The sequence below is a fragment of the Oncorhynchus masou genome, chromosome 32, assembly GCF_036934945.1.
Source record: "Oncorhynchus masou masou isolate Uvic2021 chromosome 32, UVic_Omas_1.1, whole genome shotgun sequence".
Classification (NCBI taxonomy): domain Eukaryota; kingdom Metazoa; phylum Chordata; class Actinopteri; order Salmoniformes; family Salmonidae; genus Oncorhynchus; species Oncorhynchus masou.
Genome location: NC_088243.1, coordinates 58,889,530 through 58,910,037, shown reverse-complemented (window position 1 = coordinate 58,910,037; position 20,508 = coordinate 58,889,530). Strand labels below are relative to the sequence as shown.

At 40.0% G+C, this 20,508-nt stretch overlaps 2 long non-coding RNA genes across 3 annotated transcripts in view; one reads left to right on the top strand and one right to left on the bottom strand.

Annotated features, from left to right (window-relative positions):
• The window catches only part of LOC135526329 (uncharacterized), a 35,185-nt gene extending 19,759 nt beyond the window's left edge, over positions 1-15,426 (top strand). Inside the window, exons 3-5 of one of the 2 annotated variants that reach the window (XR_010453282.1) lie at positions 8,593-8,691; positions 10,468-10,705; positions 15,046-15,426. This is a non-coding gene — a long non-coding RNA (uncharacterized LOC135526329). Of the gene's footprint in view, positions 1-8,592; positions 8,692-10,467; positions 10,706-15,040 lie in introns of both variants that reach the window. The other variant, XR_010453283.1, reaches the window with a different exon arrangement.
• LOC135526330 (uncharacterized) overlaps positions 15,217-20,508 on the bottom strand; it is a 137,376-nt gene continuing 132,084 nt past the window's right edge. Inside the window, exon 3 of the long non-coding RNA XR_010453284.1 lies at positions 15,217-16,274. This is a non-coding gene — a long non-coding RNA (uncharacterized LOC135526330). The remainder of the gene's footprint in view (positions 16,275-20,508) is intronic.

Below are 20,508 nucleotides of genomic sequence, written 5' to 3'. Positions count from 1 at the left end.
GCCACTCTCATCAACACGATTTCGACAAAATGTGTCAGTCACCCATCTCCCCTAGCAACCTAATCAATCTCTGAGGTCCCGACAGGAAGTAGGACTGTGAGTACAGCTCTCTGTGTTTCTGTTCCTCAACCTTCTGCCATAAAATGGTTCTATCGTCTTTCTGTCAGTGTTCGGTTAGGTTTGACAAAAGTGACATTCACATATTGGGTTGTTCTGTTGTCACAGTCGTGCCTAGCTTAAAGTGCTCTCAATGTGAGGTTTGGTCCGCTTTGATGTCAGGGTCTCCAGAGACCTGGTTTGAGCATGCTATCTGCGTCAACTGTTCTCTCCCAGCCTATCCTGAAAAGAGTGACACAAGAACTGCCAGAGCAGAGATTGACTCTTTCATTTCCTACTGACTACAAATGAATAATGCTCAGAAAGTAAATTCAGGGGGTGCCAAGCATACATTCACGCACAAACACACAGAAGTCACTAACTTTTGTTAATATTTTCTGCAACTAAGAAAAACTGCTGTATTTAACATTAGACTATTATCTCACCGTAACATTCTGTTTACAATGCTATGTGGCACACAGGAGGCTGCTGAGGGGAGGACGGCTCATAATAATGTCCGGAATGGACATATGGAATGGCATCCAACACATGGAAACTATGTGTTCGATACCATTCCACCTATTCCGCTCCAGCCATTACCAACTTCTTGTGATGTGGCAACATCCACCACTTCCAAAATCAGACAGCAAATTATGTTGGGAGACAGATTCTACAGTAACATTATTATTTTTCCAAGCATCTCTAAAATCTATGTCATACAGTTACAGGTCTAATGCAGCCATTTTTATATCAATGTCAAATAATTTCTGGGCAGGGGCGCAACTTTGGTTTTAGAAGTGGGGGGGACATAATGTATTTTTTATTTTAAAAATGTATCCAGTTGGATAAACACTCTAAACAGCCTACCTGACTGTTCATAGGCGTCCGCCTGGTCCAAAAGAAAACTGTTGCCTCATTTTGTATCACATTCCAATTATAAAACTGGAGGGACAAAAATGCAATTTCCTATCCCTTGTCCCCTGTGAAAGTTGCGTCCTTGTTTCTGGGTAACAATTAAGTACCTTACTGTGATAGTTACATTAAAATGAGCAAAATTTATTTTTTAGCAAAAAAACTTTTTCTCAAGCAATAATTTTGCTAGGATTGTCTGGGAGTGGTCTGAGTGGGGAGGGAAAAACTGAAAATGAGCTGTTAGAGGTTTGGAACTATTTGTTATTGGTATATTAACCAATTTACCACATGATGTATATGACCAATAACATTTTGATTTGATTTGACTTGATTTGGTGATGTCACCATGGAAAGCTGAAACTCCCATGAAAACCTGCTGATCAGGAAATAACACTGACTATAATGTTTCACACTTTTAGAGTGTTAGTTTCATTAGCTGTTTTTTTTTTTGTTATTATTATTTTATTACAAATCACAGAAAACACGTAATTTTCACTGGACTGGACCTTTAATGTTGTAATCACCAATCAGGTATGATTTCACTGTTATGCCCCAAAAGTGTCACATTCTGATAAAAAATTAAATATCAAACTCTAAATAACAAAGATGCCATGGTATTCCCAATGCTAGTCATGTAAGCTTATCCGTTCCCCTGTCACAAGGACGAAATTAGAGCATCCTTGCAAAGAAACCCTAATTCCATAATACTGATTATTTATTCATTAATTGAAATGGTAGGAATATGGGCTAGTTGGCCTATTTGATATACCGTCACAAGTTGCTATTCACTCATCACTCATTAGATAACGTGCATCTTAACTGGATTTACAATTTTAGGAAGAAAAGGCTTGATTAATAAATATCTGGTAATCATGTTATATGCCTGTAAAGTCATGAACAAATCCCTCGCGCCCCCCTGCAACGCAAGGCTCACCTGAGATACAACCTGAGCACCACGTGACGTCTGCCCTTCATACCTTCGCACAATGAGAATTGGCATTAGCGGGGATTAAAGAAGAATATTTCAATTTACCGCAGGAATTTACCTGACAGTGCCAAAATAATTATCCGCCCTTCATGAAAAACCGAATTATGGGAACCCCAAAGACAGACATCTGAAATTGGGGTGAAGAGTATTTAAAAATGGCTGTCAGTCAAATAACTAGGGAATTTATCTTATTAATGTAAATAATTAAACGAATGATTCTTGGCTAAATAAGGGTTTGGGACCCCTTTTTGTCCATATGTGATTGAGGGTAAAACAAAACAAAATATTCGGCTATGCTTTCAAATTTAAAAGGGACGGGTTTTTGCCTTGGTCATGTACATCGTTATATATTTCATATTCCGTACAATGTCAGTCCTCCACCATTCCACCAGTCCTCCATATTTCTTGCAACTTCGGTTTAAAAAGTAGCTTATTTGTGCTGGTATATCACAATACCACGTTTAACTTAGGCTAAATTACAATTATGTTGTTGTTTTTTAGAGGGGGTGAGATAGATGTAGTTATGTTATATGAATTTAGCAATTCATCTATTTGAAGAATGCTTTAATATTTTGCGACAGGAAGACGGTTTACTTTGTAAACCAAATTGGGGATTATACAACAATTGACTGATATAATAGTACGTGTGTAGCCTATGTAGGTTATAGGCTAAACTTAGATATGCCGATAGACAGAGCCATGCACCAGGCCATCAGCATTGCTTCAATTACCTCACATGGCGGTTATATGCAGCTATATTTACACTGGTCAAGGAACAGAGAAGTTAAAGGTCACTGTTTCGTTACTTTGTAGGCCATGTTATAATACAGCCTATAATGTCTGTCATCAGTGGCCTAAGGAAAATATATATATATATATACATTTGAGGTGAATAAAGTACATGCATTAGTTTAGAGACTATGACAATACGCCATACGTAAAACAGCAATGTCTTCAAATTGGGTTTACATTTAGATTATCAATCTTATCATACATTGATGTGTGGCAGGTGTCATAAAAGTTATGCATTTGGAGCGGATATTGTGCCTTTTACACCTGTTGAACACAGATTGTAGGCCTAATAAAATAATGCCACATTTAGAGATATCAGCAGACACACTGTCTGTTCTGTTAGATAATGTAGACAATTTCCCTCGTATGACAGATAGTTTTCCATGCAATTGAACATGTATTATAATTGCCTATTTAGGACTAACTTTGATTATTTATTTGTCTTTCTTATTTTATTTCTTAGATTGGCAATAATATAGCCGACCCATAACAAAAAAGTCGGAAGCCTAATTTCATATAGCCTAACGATTTCTAAAACGGATATCTCTATTCAAGAGAAGTTAACACTGAATTAAGAAAACATTGTGAGAGTGCGCATTCAGGTTATGGTTTGACGTACCAAACTCCAGATCCAGATCTAAGTAACAATAATAACCTTCCGCTAATGCATGGTCCGGACTGAGAAAATACTGTAGGCCTATAAGCTAAACCCCTACTGAAAGTAACTTGTCAACAAAACCTGTAATACTTCAGATCGTTGAGTTTGTGTGATTTAAATTATTTTGACGGCCTATGACAATTTATCCAACTAACGTTTCCAGTGACAAATTGGGATATGCTGCTAATTCACAGTAGCCAAACGTTTTCACACACTTCGGAAATCACAGAGACTGATATAAAATGGTATTTGTCACATGCTTCATAAACAACAGGTGTAGACTAACAGTGAAATGCTTACCTATTGGCCCTTCCCAACAATGCAGAGAGAAAAATAGAGAAATAATCAAATAAAACACTAGGAATAAATACACAATGAGTAATGATAACGTAGCTATATTACATACATAGGGTACGAGGTAATTTAGTTAGATACATACATAGAGGTAGTGATAAAGTGACTAAGCAACAGGATAGATAATAAACAGTAGCTGCAGCGTATGTGATTAGTCAAAATAGTTAGCGCACTCCACACGATTAAAATATCCAAAACATGTCTTCTCCATAACTCGTTGTGTCGCAAAAAGTAACATTAGGCTATATTTACACATCTTACGAAATATTGTGTCTATTAATCTCGAAATTGCAGAACTGTGTGATTCTCTGATTGTGAAATGATTAATAGACACCATTGAATAGGCGATAGCCTCGCCTTGCCTAACCTGCTGACTACATTCACAGGTGTGTTTTGGCGGACATGGCTCGTCGCTCTGGGGTGAAGCTCTCTTTAGGACACTTTAGCCAAACCAAAAGGAAGTTACAATGGGATTTATTCAAGGCTCCTGAAGTGTTCTCCACATATCGCCCCGAGAAGGCCCCTTTTCACTAGAAGGCGATGCACCACTTCAGCATTTATGTCCGGCAGAAAAAGATGAGGCCCTCCTCTATCCCATGTAAACACGGCGCTATGCATTGTGTAAATTACGTGGATTAGCCCCCTTTTGTTGCAAGAACACTGGACCTCAATGTACACACAGGAACTGATTCAAACCTCCCCCAAAGCCATTTGGCCTTAACTGACAAAATTAAGGAAGCGTTACATCCATATCACTGCACGAATATTTTTTACCGGAAATAGGTCGTCAAATGGTATCTGATATTGTTGAATATGACTTGTTTCCGGTGTCTGGAAAAGGCTGGATTGTGATGTGAAGGATACAAATGTGACTTCTGACTTCACCTTTGAAGCATCGGTGAGAGTTGGATGCATTTAGGATACATACATTTTGGTTGCCACCCCGAAATTGAAATTACTTTATATTAAGGTAATTTCCGGGTTTGTGCCCTGAAATGGCCTTACCTTATTTTCTACCATTTCAATTACAAAGCAATTATTTAATTGTTCACGCGAATACTATTTAGGCTAGAGTAAGCCATAAAAGCAATGTGTATAATTATATTGATCAATGCAACAACTGCTTAACAATTGTTATAAGTCTACAATGCGATAACAAAGTCTATATTAAATAGAAGGGGGATCGAATAATAAATAGTGCATTCCATTCATGCATTCCAAAGATGAGTACGGCAAATTGTTCCGAAATTAGTTCAATATTCGTTCATCAAGAAGAGGGGTATGAGAATAAATGTTTCCGTGGTGACCCTGATTTTGCGTGCGTTTTCCTATTTCTCCTATTTCAGTTGGACTAACTTTTATTGAATATTAACCTATAGTCAACGTTTTAAACTATATTAACTTTATAGGCATAAAGCCTAATGACTTCTTAGACTTACTGCAGTTTTGTTGATGCCTTAGCCGAAAGCTAATACTCGACAAACAAGTATTTGTTTGATTGATGGCTCACTAAATGTGAATGGTACACATTTCAGAGGCCGAGAAGTTATTCGATTTTGTTACAGAACATCTCTCAAATATGCGTGCCTTAATTACCTTTAAAGAGTATCATTTTTGTTGTTGCTGAAAAGACACAACACGAAAATAAGTCTCAAGGCATCACTGTATATAAATATATAAATAAAATAATGTATATATTAAGCTATAGGGACTGGCTAAATGATGTGTGTGTTAGAAATGTGTTCTCAAATTGTGCAAAAGGTCAAGTTAGCTTTTTATAGTTGTAAAGTTTCTTGCATCTGACCTAGACCCTGAACATACCTTATCATATGTGTTTGCCTATACATGTACACATACAATGTACACATACATACAATGTACACATTGTACGTGCCTTGTTATAAATGTAAAAAATTGGAAAATAATTATTGATTCATTGTGTGTCTCACGTGTTGGACTGTTTAATATCCTGAAATGTCTCTAATTTACAATACCCTGCACGTTGTGTTTTGTTTTTTTTACAATGTGTTATATAATAAATGTAACTTCACAACTGAGTTTCAGTCCCCACTTACTTCTATGATTGAGGTCTGAAAGAGTGTGGCAGAAAATGATTGAAAGCCAGCAAGGCACTGAGAAATTAATTTGAGATAAGACATCACAATTAGTGGAAGTATGCCTAATAAATGACATTACTTCATTTCTAATCATTTTACATGGAGGATTTGAAGCCAGCTAAAAAAACGTATATAAGATGATATAATGACAACAAAATAGCCACTTGATAACATTAATCTAACATGTTTATTTGAATGCTTTAATTTTTTTTAAATGTGTTGAATGTTGTATTGTAATTATAGGGCGTTCGGCATTGTATAAGTTATTAGTGATTTTGAGTGATTTAAACAGTGATTAACTGAACAGCTCCTTTTGTTTACCTCTCGATTGATGTAAAAAATTAAATAGGTAAAATGGAAACGTTTCTTTCTCATTCACTCCTTTTCAAAATACTATGTCAAATTTTGTCATGTCAAAATAAAAACGACCAGTTAGATATTTAAGTTTTATAAAAATATGATTTTCTTATAAGTCAAAAGGCACGGAAATCGTCTGAATTTGGATAGTGGTTCGAAATTGTCCTCGAAGCGTAAACACGGTCCACAGTAGCAAGGTACGAAATTAAAAAGATATAAAACAATAATATAATGGAATAGTTTTAGAGCAGAACGTCTTGCCTTGACGAAATGTGACAGAAACGTTTCACTGGTTGTTTGTTTTGCGTCAGACCTACGGGAGTCAATCACATTTCACAGCAGTTTTTGCCTCTTCTACGCACCTGTGACCTATGAAAACTTGACTTTAGGTGTGCAAAAGTTCATATATGTAGAGAAGATAGTCCATGTTTTTTTTTAAACTGAACGAATTAGTAATGTTTTTCCAAAAAATGATAATTTATATGGACGTAATTGACCTCATTATCTAAGTAATGTATCAGCATGCGGTTTAACGTAGGAATGAAATGCAAATGAATTCGAAAAATGAATCAGATCTTGACCTCATAATGTGTAGGCTGTATAATGTTAACACGTAGGCCTATTACTAGAAAACGTGCTTCTTTATGAACCTGTCTCTTATCTGTCAATCCAACTTGGTAGACTGAAATGTGTTACCCCTCCTTATTGACTGAATTTGTGCTTTCTTATAGTCTAAATTGTAAAGACATATTGATCTATGGTGTAATCCTAAACCAGAATGCATTGATAAAAGTGACCACCAGAACCTAGTGTTAATATTCATAAAACATTTTCAATGATTTCATTCAATTATGTTGATGCATATTTTACAAAGTCTTTTGAGTATTTCATTCATTTTGTCTTGGTGCCTGTCGGGCATTTAACTAAGGAATGCAGGCCTAACTTTCACTAAGGAATGCAGGCCTAACTTTCACTAAGGAATGCAGGCCTAACTTTCACTAAGGAATGAAGGCCTAACTTTCACTAAGGAATGCAGGCCTAACTTTCACTAAAGAATGCAGGCCTAACTTTCACTAAGGAATGCAGGCCTAACTTTCACTAAGGTATGCAGGCCTAACTTTCACTAAGGAATGCAGGCCTAACTTTCACTAAGGAATGCAGGCCTAACTTTCACTAAGGAATGAAGGCCTAACTTTCACTAAGGAATGCAGGCCTAACTTTCACTGAATGCAGGCCTAACTTTCACTAAGGAATGCAGGCCTAACTTTCACTAAGGAATGCAGGCCAAACTTTCACTAAGGAATGCAGGCCTAACTTTCACTAAGGAATGCAGGCCTAACTTTCACTAAGGAATGCAGGCCTAACTTTCACTAAGGAATGCAGGCCTAACTTTCACTAAGGAATGCAGGCCTAACTTTCACTAAGGAATGCAGGCCAAACTTTAACTAAGGAATGCAGGCCTAACTTTCACTAAGGAATGCAGGCCTAACTTTCACTAAGGAATGAAGGCCTAACTTTCACTAAGGAATGCAGGCCTAACTTTTACTAAGGAATGCAGGCCTAACTTTCACTAAGGAATGCAGGCCTAACTTTCACTAAGGAATGCAGGCCCAGCTTTCACTAAGGAATGCAGGCCTAACTTTCACTAAGGAATGCAGGCCTAACTTTCACTAAGGAATGCAGGCCTAACTTTCACCAAGGAATGCAGGCCTAACGTTCACTAAGGAATGCAGGCCTAACTTTCACTAAGGAATGCAGGCATAACTTTCACTAAGGAATGCAGGCCTAACTTTCACTAAGGAATGCAGGCCTAACTTTCACTAAGGAATGAATGCCTAACTTTCACTAAGGAATGCAGGCATAACTTCTATACACTTGAAAACAATCTCTTCAAATCAGCTGCAAAGATGAAACCGTTCATAAAGGACCATGTCAGATTTGAGTTGCTGTATGATTCACAAGACACATGCTTCCTGCTGCTGTGATGCAGTGAGCAGTGAATATGTATTAATCAAGAATGTATCCTGGATGGATACATGATCATGATATACGGTTCATTCAAAAAACTCACTGCCAATGTTAATTTACCATATTTTACATTTTTTTTGCCAAACAGGTAAATAGCCTACACCACAAAACCCAGAAAACATGCACCACATAAACCATACGAATCCAGTTTTAGGAATAAGCCTCAATATTATTTCCATCTGAAAGCATGACCTGACGTTCGTGTATGATTCTAAACCAAAGCTGTCATTGTTGTGTCTTTTCCAGGCTGCCGACTGATTTAATTGGGCTGTATTTTACTTTGTGTGTAGGACGAGCCAACAGAACATCTGACCATGGAGCTTGCCAGGCTGTGGATCCTACAGGTCTGCAATCACAGAGAAATCATATCATTCTCCATCCATATTAAGGTAGAGAGATTGCCAAAATGTTTGTTGTCAAATGCACATCATACGCGTGGCGGTACTGGGCAAAATAATTAGAATGGAATTTCAATCAATACATATCCTTCTCGGGTCAACAAATGGGCTAGAGAGTTTGTTACAGAGCGGATGGTGTAAAATGGAGAGAGACAACTAAGAGGACACTCGTCTAAAGGTAAGCCATCCTTCTACTTTTAGACGAGTGTCCTCTTAGTTGCCTCTCTCCATCCCCTCTGTAACAGTCTCTCGAGCCCAAGGCTGGACAATAACCAGGGGGGAGAGAGAGGACAGGCTGTACAATTACGATTGAGATCGGAGTAGAGACTCATCTTAGAATAGGACATCTGGTAGAGAAGGATCTGTGTGACATCAGAAAGATACGGTGGAAGCGATAGCAACACGTTACGGTGGCATCATTTCAGACTAACTACAGGGGAGGAACAACGGTAAATTACATTGCACCAGACAGGTGATTGGAGGCTTCGGCATAGTACTTAACATTACAAAATCGGTACAAGCAAAAACTTCACATTTAAAGTGACAAGTGGTGCGTAACTGCATGTACTTTTTACATGGTAATTACATACATATTTAGTTACATTAATATAGGGCCAATTAAATGTCAAAGGTGCCTGCAGGGATGAAGTCATTAGGGTGGAGGGGACTATAATATCATATTAAAGATAGTGCAGTAGAGAAGGGGAACATTCCTACCCTGTCAGAAAGAGCTACCACTGAATAGGTCAAATGAAAAAAAAAGCTGCTGAAGATGATGAGGGTGAGAAGAGAGGGTAGCCCTTCGGCCGTGTGAGGTAATGTCGTCCTAATGTACGTGAAGCCAAGGTGAGGAGGCAGGTAGGATGGAGAGGAACGATTGGCCTGGCACAGACCAGGTGGATTGGTATGCCCTCTTACACAGAATAAAATAGGAAGATTATTTCATTGTCCGTTGTCACGTTGTGTAGTTCATATGCCAAATCACTGTTAATCATTTATATGCATTTGTACCCAAGTGTGTATGACCATGTGTGTGTCTGTGGTTGTGTATGAATGCCCATGTGTGTGCCAGTGTATGTGTTACTGTGCATGTGTGTATGCCTATGTGTTGTCTGTCCATTAGTAAAGTTAAAAACCGTGTTGGAGGAGCCATGTCCCCTGAACACACCAGGCTCCATTCTAGCAGGAGCACGTTCAAATGTTCAAATTTTACTCTACACCCCCCTCACTTTTGTCCTAAGAGGGCAATTAAGGAAACAAACGTTTTCCCCCAGATTAGCTGACTGCCAGCTTTGCATACTAATGTAATGCCAAGTGGTTACAAATAGTGAGTGCTCTAATTACCGGCACTGTTTTCAATCAGAAATTGCTCAATTTCCCAGGATGAGGTCTCCATGGCTGGAGGGAAAAAAACACAACCTGACAGAAGCAAGAGACAATCATCATCTGTGTGTGTGGAGTGTGTATATCTCTGTGTGTGTGGAGTGTGTACATCTGTGTGTATGTGTGTGTGTGTGTGGAGTGTGTAAATCAGTGTGTGTGTGGAGTGTGTACATCTCTGTGTGTGTGTGTGTGTGTGTGTGTGTGTGTGTGTGTGTGTGTGTGTGTGTGTGTGTGTGTGTGTGTGTGTGTGTGTGTGTGTGTGTGTGTGTGTTTGTGGAGTGTGTATATCTGTGTGTGTGTTTGTGTGAGCGTGTTTGTGTCCTGAGTGTGACTGTGAGTGTGTGTATGCAAATAAGTTCATCTGCCTTTCTGTGTGTGCAACAGACGCAGGCAGGCACAGCCCTCTCCATCACTGGTGCCCCTGACAACACAGGAAATGGATCCCACCCGGTGGCAGCCTCAGCCTTCACACTATTTAGCACCACAATTATCCCCCATTCATTCACAGGCTGGATGAACCATATAAGGCCAACTGTGATTCAGCGATGATCAGCGCAATGTGAAACCACGGGTCTGGCCTGGCAATTTGATGTAATTGTGCTGCTGTGATCTTCTGTAGTAGGTGAGGCACCTCCTTTATTGTGCTATTCTACGGGAGGGAGAGAATTAGAATGAAGGAGTCTTTGATTTTAGGTGGACACAGTCATAATATCTGGAAGAAGTACAATGGTGTAGCATATTGTGGGTGATCAAACAGAGTAGGGGAAAATTAACAGTGATGTAAAGTACTTAAGTAAAAAATACTTTAAAGTACTACTTACATTTTTTGGGGGGTATCTGTACTTTACTATTTACCCTACCTTTCAAAAAGTTAGGGGTCACTTAGAAATGTCCTTGTTCTTGAAAGAAAAGCACCTTTTTTTGTCCAGTAAAATAACATCAAATTGATCAGAAATACAGTGTATGCATTGTTAATATTGTAATGACTATTGTAGCTGGAAACAGCAGATTGTTAATGGAATGTCTACATAGGTGTACATAGGCCCATTATCAGCAACCATCTCTCCTGTGTTCCAATGGCACATTGTGTTAGATAATCCAAGTTTATCATTTTAAAAGGCTAATTGATCATTAGAAAACCATTTTTGCAATTATGATAGCACAGCTGAAAACTGTTGTTCTGATTAAAGAAGCAATAAAACGGGCCTTCTTTAGACTAATTGAGTATGTGGACCATCAGTATTTGTGGGTTCGATTACAGGCTCAAAATGGCCAGAAACCAAGTAATTTCTTCTGAAACTCGTCAGTCTATTCTTGTTCTGAGAAATTAAGGTTTTCCATGCGAGAAATTGCCAAGAAACTGAAGATCTCATACAACGCTGTGTACTACTCCCTTCACAGAACAGTGCAAATGGTCTCTAACCAGAATGGAAAGAGGAGTGGGAGGCCCAGGTGCACAACTGAGCAAGAGGACAAGTACATTAGAGCATCTAGTTTGGGAAACAGACGCCTCACAAGTCCTCAACTGGCAGCTTCATTAAAGTACCCGCAAAACACCAGTCTCAATGTCAACAGTGAAGAGGCGACTCCGAGATGCTGGCCTTCTAGGGAGTGACGGTTGCTGAAAATGGGCCTCTGTATGTCTATGTAGATATTACATTAACAAAACTGCCGTTTCCAAGCTACAATAGTCATTTACAACATTTCCTGACACTCAAAAGTACTCGTTACATTTCGAATGCTTAGCAGGACAGGAAAATGGTCCAATTCACACACTTACCAAGCGAACATCCCTGGTCATCCCTACTGCCTCTGATCTGGCAGACTCACTAAACACAAATATTGCATTTGTAAATTAAGTCTGAGTGTTGGAGTGTGCCCTTGGCTATCGGTAAATATAAAAAACAAGAAAATGGTGCCATCTGGTTTGCTTAATATAAGGAATGTGAAATTATGATACTTAAGTGTATTTTAGTAATTACATTTACTTTTGATACTTGAAGAGATACTTCAGAATTTTGGCAATGAGGCCCTTAATCTACTTCCCCAGAGTCAGATAAACTTATGGATACCATTTTTATGTCCAGTATGAAGGAAGTTAGAGGTTGTTTGACGAGCCCACGCTAACTAGCTTTAGCACAATGACTGGAAGTCTATGGGTATCTGCTAGCATGCTAATCTCGGTTGGAATGGAGGTAGGGCAAGGAACGAACATCCTCCCACCACCATGGTCATGGGGAGCTGTAGGGACGGCACAGAGCACAGTGAACCCGGTGACCTTTAGCTAATGGAGGTCTGGCCTCTGATCAATGCACTGAGAGACTGACGGAGGCCATCTTGCCCTTTCAATGAGAGATGGGATGGAGGGGACAGAGGGGAACGGAGGGCGGCAGCCAACAGGCGCGCCATGCGGCCATCGACCCTGCCAGTCTCCCATCCTGTGGGTGACAGCTGTGCCAGCGGGCCTGGGGATGGTAATGTCAAGATGCCACTCTGCCCTGCCACCAAGGAAGGACAGCCAACCTCTCAGTCTCTGTGCTGTAGGGAGGGAGGGAAAGTCACTGCAGATTTATGTATTATGGCTTTGTGGTCAAATGGAATCAGCTTAACAGGTGTAGGATCTTAATTTAAACACCCTGTTGCAGGAGAAAATTCCTGAAATGCAATGCATTTACATTTTGAGGTTTAAAAAGGCTTCTGAAGGTTATAATTTTCACTTTTAAATTTCAGACTTGATTTTCCTTTATGAAAAATGGATTCAAATTCACATAATAATTCACATTTCCTCTTGCTGCAGGATTATTTTCCTGCTGTAGCAAACTGGCTCAAATTATGATCTTACATCTGTATCAGTATAGTGTAATTAAGAATCTGACGAAAGACTGAGAGAGCAAGTGTTTTACAACAAGTCTATGGACAGTTTTGCATTTAAATGTAGTGTAATTACAGTTTCAGCGAAGACATAAGCCAAGTTTAGGGCAGTGTAATAATATTAGCATTTTCTGTGGTTGTAACTTGAAAGGCAGTGTTGGGGATGTAAATGTTTGTGTAAAGCTTTGGGGTTGAGATGTTGAGATGTCATTTTGTCGTGTGATGCTCGGTACAACCCAGATGGCTCACTATTGTGTCTTTCATCATAGTAGAGCCTCGGAGACACACATGAATGACATACAGCTCCATACACATTAGCATAAAACAACAAATGAACAACAGTTTGTGCACTGTAATGAATTACACACCTCCTTACAATCATGCAAAGCAATTCATAAGACCAAGCGCACATAAATCACATTCCATACGGAGAGGGGAAAAAAGCTCAGAGATAAGATTTGGAGCAGATTTCTCTTTTTATTATCGTTATCATGAACAGTAATTTGATACTCAAACCTCCTGTGACCTCTTCACAGCATCCTCCTTTCCCAGAAGAGCCACTCAATAGCACGAGCAGAAGGCAAAGTGCAGAGAGAGAGAGAGAGAGAGGAGAGAGAGGAGAGAGATAGTGAGATAAAGATTGATAGTGTACACTGCACAGTACATTATACACAATATATACATGCAGAGAGAGAGAGAAAAGTGTGTTAGAGATTGATAGTGTGCACTATACAGTCAATTATACACACAGAGACAGAGAGACGAAAGAGAGAGAGAATAAAGAGAGAAAGAGAATAAAGAGAGAGAGAGAGAGATAGTGAGATAAAGATTGATAGTGTACACTGCACAGTACATTATACACAATATATACATGCAGAGAGAGAGAGAAAAGTGTGTTAGAGATTGATAGTGTGCACTATACAGTCAATTATACACAGAGAGACAGAGAGACGAAAGAGAGAGAGAATAAAGAGAGAAAGAGAATAAAGAGAGAGAGAGAGAGATAGTGAGATAAAGATTGATAGTGTACACTGCACAGTACATTATACACAATATATACATGCAGAGAGAGAGAGAAAAGTGTGTTAGAGATTGATAGTGTGCACTATACAGTCAATTATACACAGAGAGACAGACAGAGAGACGCAAGAGAGAGAGAGAGACGAAAGAGAGAGAGAGAGAATATTGAGAGAGATAGTCCGTAATATACATTATAAACATGATTATCACATCACTGATGTACTTTTATATGGTGCTCCTCAATGCACATTCCTAAAATTCAAATGCAATCCAAAACAATGTAGAAGTGGAAACACATGAAGACGTCATGCGGTCACCGCGGGCCAGTGGTGGGGCAAACTGTCTGTGTGTGATTACCATGCAGTTACACTTACTGTACATTTGGCCATAAGCCCCACCGACGGACCGACTGAGGAGAATATGGGGCAATCTGAGCGGGGCATGTCTGGCCTGTGACAGGCTCAACTTGCCAGCGTTTCCTCCTTATCAGGAGCTGGGGGTGGCGAAACTAATTGAAAAGCTACTTAGGTTTTCTTCCTCTCATATAAATGGATTACAGTCTTTGCCTCCATGCTTTGGTCCTATGTTTACTCAATGAGATTTGACACTAGAGTGGAGGGATAGGTCCACTCTCAATTTGATCCCACACGCCCAATTCCATACTAACAATCAGCGCCTGTCTCTGTCTCACACCCTCCTGTGTTTATTATCTTAGCAGGCCAATAAAATGGCCCATCATACTATATATACTGTACAAACATGTTAATATATGTATACATGTGGGGATATGGTATGGGGGAGGCTGACACCCTTGGCCAGGGACTTACGGGGGTGCATGGGAGTGAGGAAAGGGGTGCAAGAGAGAACCCCGTGGATCCACTGAGTGGTGTGGCAGACTCCCCAACCTCCTGCTAGGATTTGTTGGAATGTGAGAGAGGAGGATTTTAGCACCAGGCGAGCCACGCCAGAGCCACGCAGACTTCATGCCATCTGTCTCCCCCCTCCGTCCTTCTTTTGCCAAACTCATTAGACCTTTTTTTCTCTCCTTTTCATCCCTTGTCACAAGACTAGGGGACATACTGGGATCTGCTAACGCATTGGAGGAAAGAATGGAGGGAGGAAATGGAAGAAGAAGCTCAATAAACAGATTTAGAAATCTGGGTTCATTAATATGTATTCATGATGTACTGACAGCCTGAACAACATACAGGCTCTGTATCACAGAGGAACTGAGTCTTCATATTGGGTATGTTGTATCAAAGTTTAATGACCATAAAATACTTCCATGAGTCAGTGAAGTCTAACACTGGATCGAAGGCATCAATGTCAAAAAGGTATTCTTTTTAACAACATATTCTCATATATTTAACTTCTATTGTCCTTCAAGAGTGGCAGAATATTGTTTATACTGCATGTCCAGTTTTTCATTGGTAGGAATCTGTGAGGTAGTGACACATCATACATTATTATGTAGGAGTTAGTGAAATGGAAGCCTGTTGTGATCAGTCAGAAACATGTCAGATTAATTATCATAACTGTCAATATGGTGTCATACATGCCGCAATTACTTAATGACCTAATAAACAGTATCATAACTAACAGTATGTTGTTGATATGTTCATTTGAACCAGTAATTAAGTCAAGTGAGTATTGTTGTATATGTACTGTATGTTCAAATCAGGAAAACAGTCATCTACAAACCTTAATTGACCAGGTCAACTTCACATCCATAAATCCCTGAAAACAAATGTTTTTACAACATGAAGCTTTTGACAAACAGATTACACATTTAACCAAGTTGAGTAGGGCTCAGGATCATGATTCAGCGGGCATTATGAAATCCAAAACAGATTCCCTCATCAAATGGCTCTGTGAGCCGTGTGGTGGTCTGATGGGGTTGACCCCTGGCCCTCTCCCTGTGGGGGGCGGCTGGGGAGGGGGCGCGGGAGATCACACGAAGGCCCTGTTCTGGCTCCATGTCCAAACAGCCTGGTCTGTTCAGGAGGAGGGTGGAGGGGTGGAAGTGTACCCCCTCGTCCTAAAGAGAGCACCAGGTGGCAAGGATGTGGGCAGGGGGCTTTTGATGCTGACCCCTGGTCCCTGGGATGGGATGGCTCTAGTCATTGATCCAGCCAGAGGAGGGAGGGGAGCCAGGTGCCCCTGGTGGCGATGGGGGGATCAGCTGCTACAGTCTGGGTATGGAGGAGAGGAGTCTGGGCCACACTGGTACCAGTCATGCCAGTAGTCACAGCCCCAGTGTTGACTGGCTGTGATGTTGTAGACAGGGTGCTGGTCTAACACTGAAAGCAAAAGGGAACAGATTAATGAGTCGGTGTCTCCAAACTTTTGACTGGTACATTCAAGGGTTTTTCTTTATTTTTACCATTTTCTACATTGTTTGCTGCCCTATTTGGTAAAAGACCAAGTCAATATTATGACAAGAACAGCTCAGATAAACAAAGAGAAACGACAGTCCATCATTACTTTAAGACATGAAGGTCAGTCAATACAGAAAATGTCAAGAAGTTTGAAAGTTTCTTCAAGTGCAGTTGCAAAAACCATCAAGTGCTATGATGAAACTGGATCTCATGAGGACCACCACAGGAAAGGGAGACCCTGAGTTACCCCTACTGCAGAGGATAAGTTCCTTAGAGTTACCAGCCTCATAAATTGCAGCCCAAATAAAAGTAACAGACACATCTCAACATCAACTGTTCAGAGGAGACTGCGTGAATCAGGCCTTCATGGTTAAATTGCTGCAAAGAAACCACTACTAAAGGACACCAATTAGAAGAAGAGACTTGCTTAGGCCAAGAAACATGAGCAATGGACATTAGACCAGTGGAAATCTGTCCTTTGGTCTGATGAATCCAAATTGGAGATTTTTGGTTCCAACCGCTATGTCTTTGAGAGACGCAGAGTAGGTGAACGGATGATCTCCGCATGGGTGGTTCCCACCATGAAGCATGGAGGAGGAGGTGTGATGGTGCTTTGCTGGTGACACTGTCTGTGAATTATTTAGAATTCAAGGCACTCTTAACCAGCATGGCTACCACAACATTCTGCAGCGATTCGCCATCCAATCTGGTTTGCGCTTAGTGGGACTATCATTTGTTTTTCAACAGGACAATAACCCAACATTCCTCCAGGCTGTGTAAGAGTTATTTAACCAAGAAGGAGAATTATGGAGTGCTGCATCAGATGACCTGGCCTCCACAATCCCCCGACCTCAACCCAATTGAGATGGTTTGGGATGAGTTGGACTGCAGAGTGAAGGAAACGCTCTGCATATGTGGGAACTCCTTCAAGACCGCTGGAAAAGCATTCCTCATGAAGCTAGTTGAGAGAATGCCAAGAGTGTGCAAAGCTGTCATCAAGGCAAAGGGAGGCTACTTTGAAGAATGTCAAATATTATATTTGTTTAACACTTTTTTGCTTACTACATGACTCCATATGTGTTATTTCAGCGTTTTGATGTCTTAAATAAAAAAATAAAAAAATAAAGACAAACCCTTGAATGAGTAAGTGTGTCCAAACCTTTGACAGGTACTGTATATACAGTTCCCACATATGCTGAGCACTTGTTGGCTGCTTTTCCTTCACTCTGCGGTCCAACTCATCAGGTCATCGTATGCAGCACTCCATCACTCTCCTTCTTGGTCAAATAGCCCTTACACAGCCTGGAGGTGTGTTGGTGAAAAAAAAGCGCAAACCAGATTGGATGGCGTATCACTGCAGAAGGCTGTGGTAGCCATGCTGGTTAAGTTAAGTGTGTCTTGAATTCTTAATATATCACTGACAGTGTCACCAGCAAAGAACCCCCACAGCATCACAACTCCACCTCCATGCTTCACGGTGGGAACCGTGAACCACACATGCGGAGATCATCCGTTCACCTACTCCGCGTCTCACAAAGACACAGCAGTAGTAACCAAAAATCTCATATTTTGACTCATCAGACCAAAGGACAGATTTCCACTGGTCTAATGTCCATTGCTTGTGTTTCTTGGCCAAAGCAAGACTCTTCTTATTATTAGTGTCCTTTAGTAGTGGTTTCTTTGTAGCAATTTGACCATGAAGACCTGATTCACATAGTCTTATTTGAACAGTTGATGTTGAGATGTGTCTGTTACTTGAACTCTGTGAAGCATTTGATTGGGCTGCAATTTCTGAGGCTGGTAAATCAAATGAACTTATCTTCTGCAGCAGAGGTAACTCTGGGTCTTCCTTTCCTGTGGCAGTCCTCATGAGAGCCCATTTTATCATGGAGCTTGATTGTTTTTGCGACTGCACTTGAAGAAACTTTTAAAGTTCTTGAAATTTTCTGGATCTGTTATAGTAACGATGAACTGTGGTTTCTCTTTGCTTATTTGAGCTGTTCTTGTCATAATATGGACATGGTCTTTTACCAAATAGGGTTATCTTCTGTATACCACCCCTACCTTGTCACAACACAACTGATTGGCTCAAACAAGAAGGAAAGAAATTCCACAAATGAACTTTTAACAAGGCACACCTGTTAAAGTTCGAATCCCCGAGCTGACAAGGTACAAATCTGTTGTTCTGCCCCTGAACAAGGCAGTTAACCCACTATTCCTAGGCCGTCATTGAAAATAAGAATTTGTTCTTAACTGACTTGCTTAGTAAAATAAATGTAACATTTTTTCTTTTTAAATTAAAAAATTGAAATGCCTTCCAGGTGACTACCTCATGGAGCTGGTTGAGAGAATGCCAAGAATGCCAAAGCTGTCATCAAGGCAAAGGGTGGCTACTTTGAAGAATGTCAAATATAATATTTGTTTAACACTTTTTTGGTTACTACATGATTCCATGTGTGTTATTTCATAGTTTTGATGTCTTCACTATTATTCTAAAATGTATAAAATAGTAAAAATAAAGAAAAACTCTTGAATGAGTAGGTGTGTCCAAACTTTTGAATGGTACTGTACATGTACGAAATGTTTGGATACTACAAACCGAAGTTGGCAGATCGGCTGAAACAACTTCAGACGAGTCCCAAGAGGCTTGTGGGGTTCGTAGATCAAAATGGAGAACGCCATCGTGTTCGGACGCTACAGACGGTCTGACAAACACCGGTCTGGCTCTGTCACCTTTACCGCAGATGCGAAAGTGCGACAAATGCGGTGGGTTGAGAAAAATCCCAGATATCTTTAGCATAAACAGACAGATTTTGATTTGGATTTTTTTAATGCTAATTCGATTTCCGCGGCGGAGTGGATGTTGACTCTCGGGTGCTTTAAGAAAAAAAAATCAACAGAATCGGAGGAATGACTAGACACCTACTCACACGCAAACACAGTTCACTTAATGTGCTCCTTGTATAATTCCATCTCGCATCTGAACACTCTCCTCTCACCTTTTCCCTTCGCTTATGGACTTCGGTGCAAAACACATCAGCTGTCATAACCGCTAACCTCTACACACAGCCTACATCATTGTCAACATACTGTCTAACGTCATAATCAATATAGCTAATAGAACTAACACGTTAGTAAACCCGCTACAATCATGCAGTACAGTGTACAGTCAGTAAGAAGTTCAGCAGTTACACCGGCGAAAACCAGTGGCAATACATTTAGAAAACCAAAAGCTGCCCTTGACTTGGAAAACTTCCAGTGTTGGCTACACCATGGTGCTACCCTACAGACTGTTGTTGAGGCTCCCATACACCTTCATTGCAAAAAAAGTATGTTTTAATCAATTATTTGGTGATGTGAATATATTTAGTGTAGTTTTATCTAAAAAAAAGGATAACTTTGTGTTTCACTACTTACATTTTTTCTGAAATCCACTGAGGAGGATGGCCCTTCCCTTCCTCCTCTGAGGAGCCTCCACTGATTTCATCCTCACAATGTGATCTTGCAATTCCACATGTGAAAGTAAGATGAACACGTGGAGTTTTCTTACATGTGAAACGGCAAATGTGATTTCCACATGATAGTTTTCAGATGTGAAAATGCAATTGACATGTGAGGGGAAAACATGTTATTCACCTCACATGTGAAACGAAGGTGTTAACATGTGAACTCTAAATGTGGTTTCACATGTGACGTTTAAGCTCAACATGTGAAAACAGCCATTACACGTGAATAAGCGATTTTCACATGTGAAACTGCAAATTTCACGTTTCATTTGTAAGGGAATGCATGGATTATTTGACTGGAGACGTTTTTTGATTGAAATGGGGTGAAAAAAACAGCAAAGTGACATCACCGTGAAAAAAGTCAATGTAGAACAGAAAACATAGAATGAGCAGAATGCCTCACCAATGTCAGAGGTGTAGTAACAAGATCAGCCAGTCAATGAAAGAGGAAGAATCTCTGTCAAATCTAAATGAATGTGTTAAATCTTCATTTCAATCGACTGTGGTACAAAATAGGACTTGCGAAAAATAGGAGTGAGAGCAAGCCAGTGAGAAATCAATGTTTCAAATGTGAGCACCATTACACATCCAAGAGATGTAAATCACAATTGAACTTATCTGGTTAAATAAAGGATAAATAAATAATACAT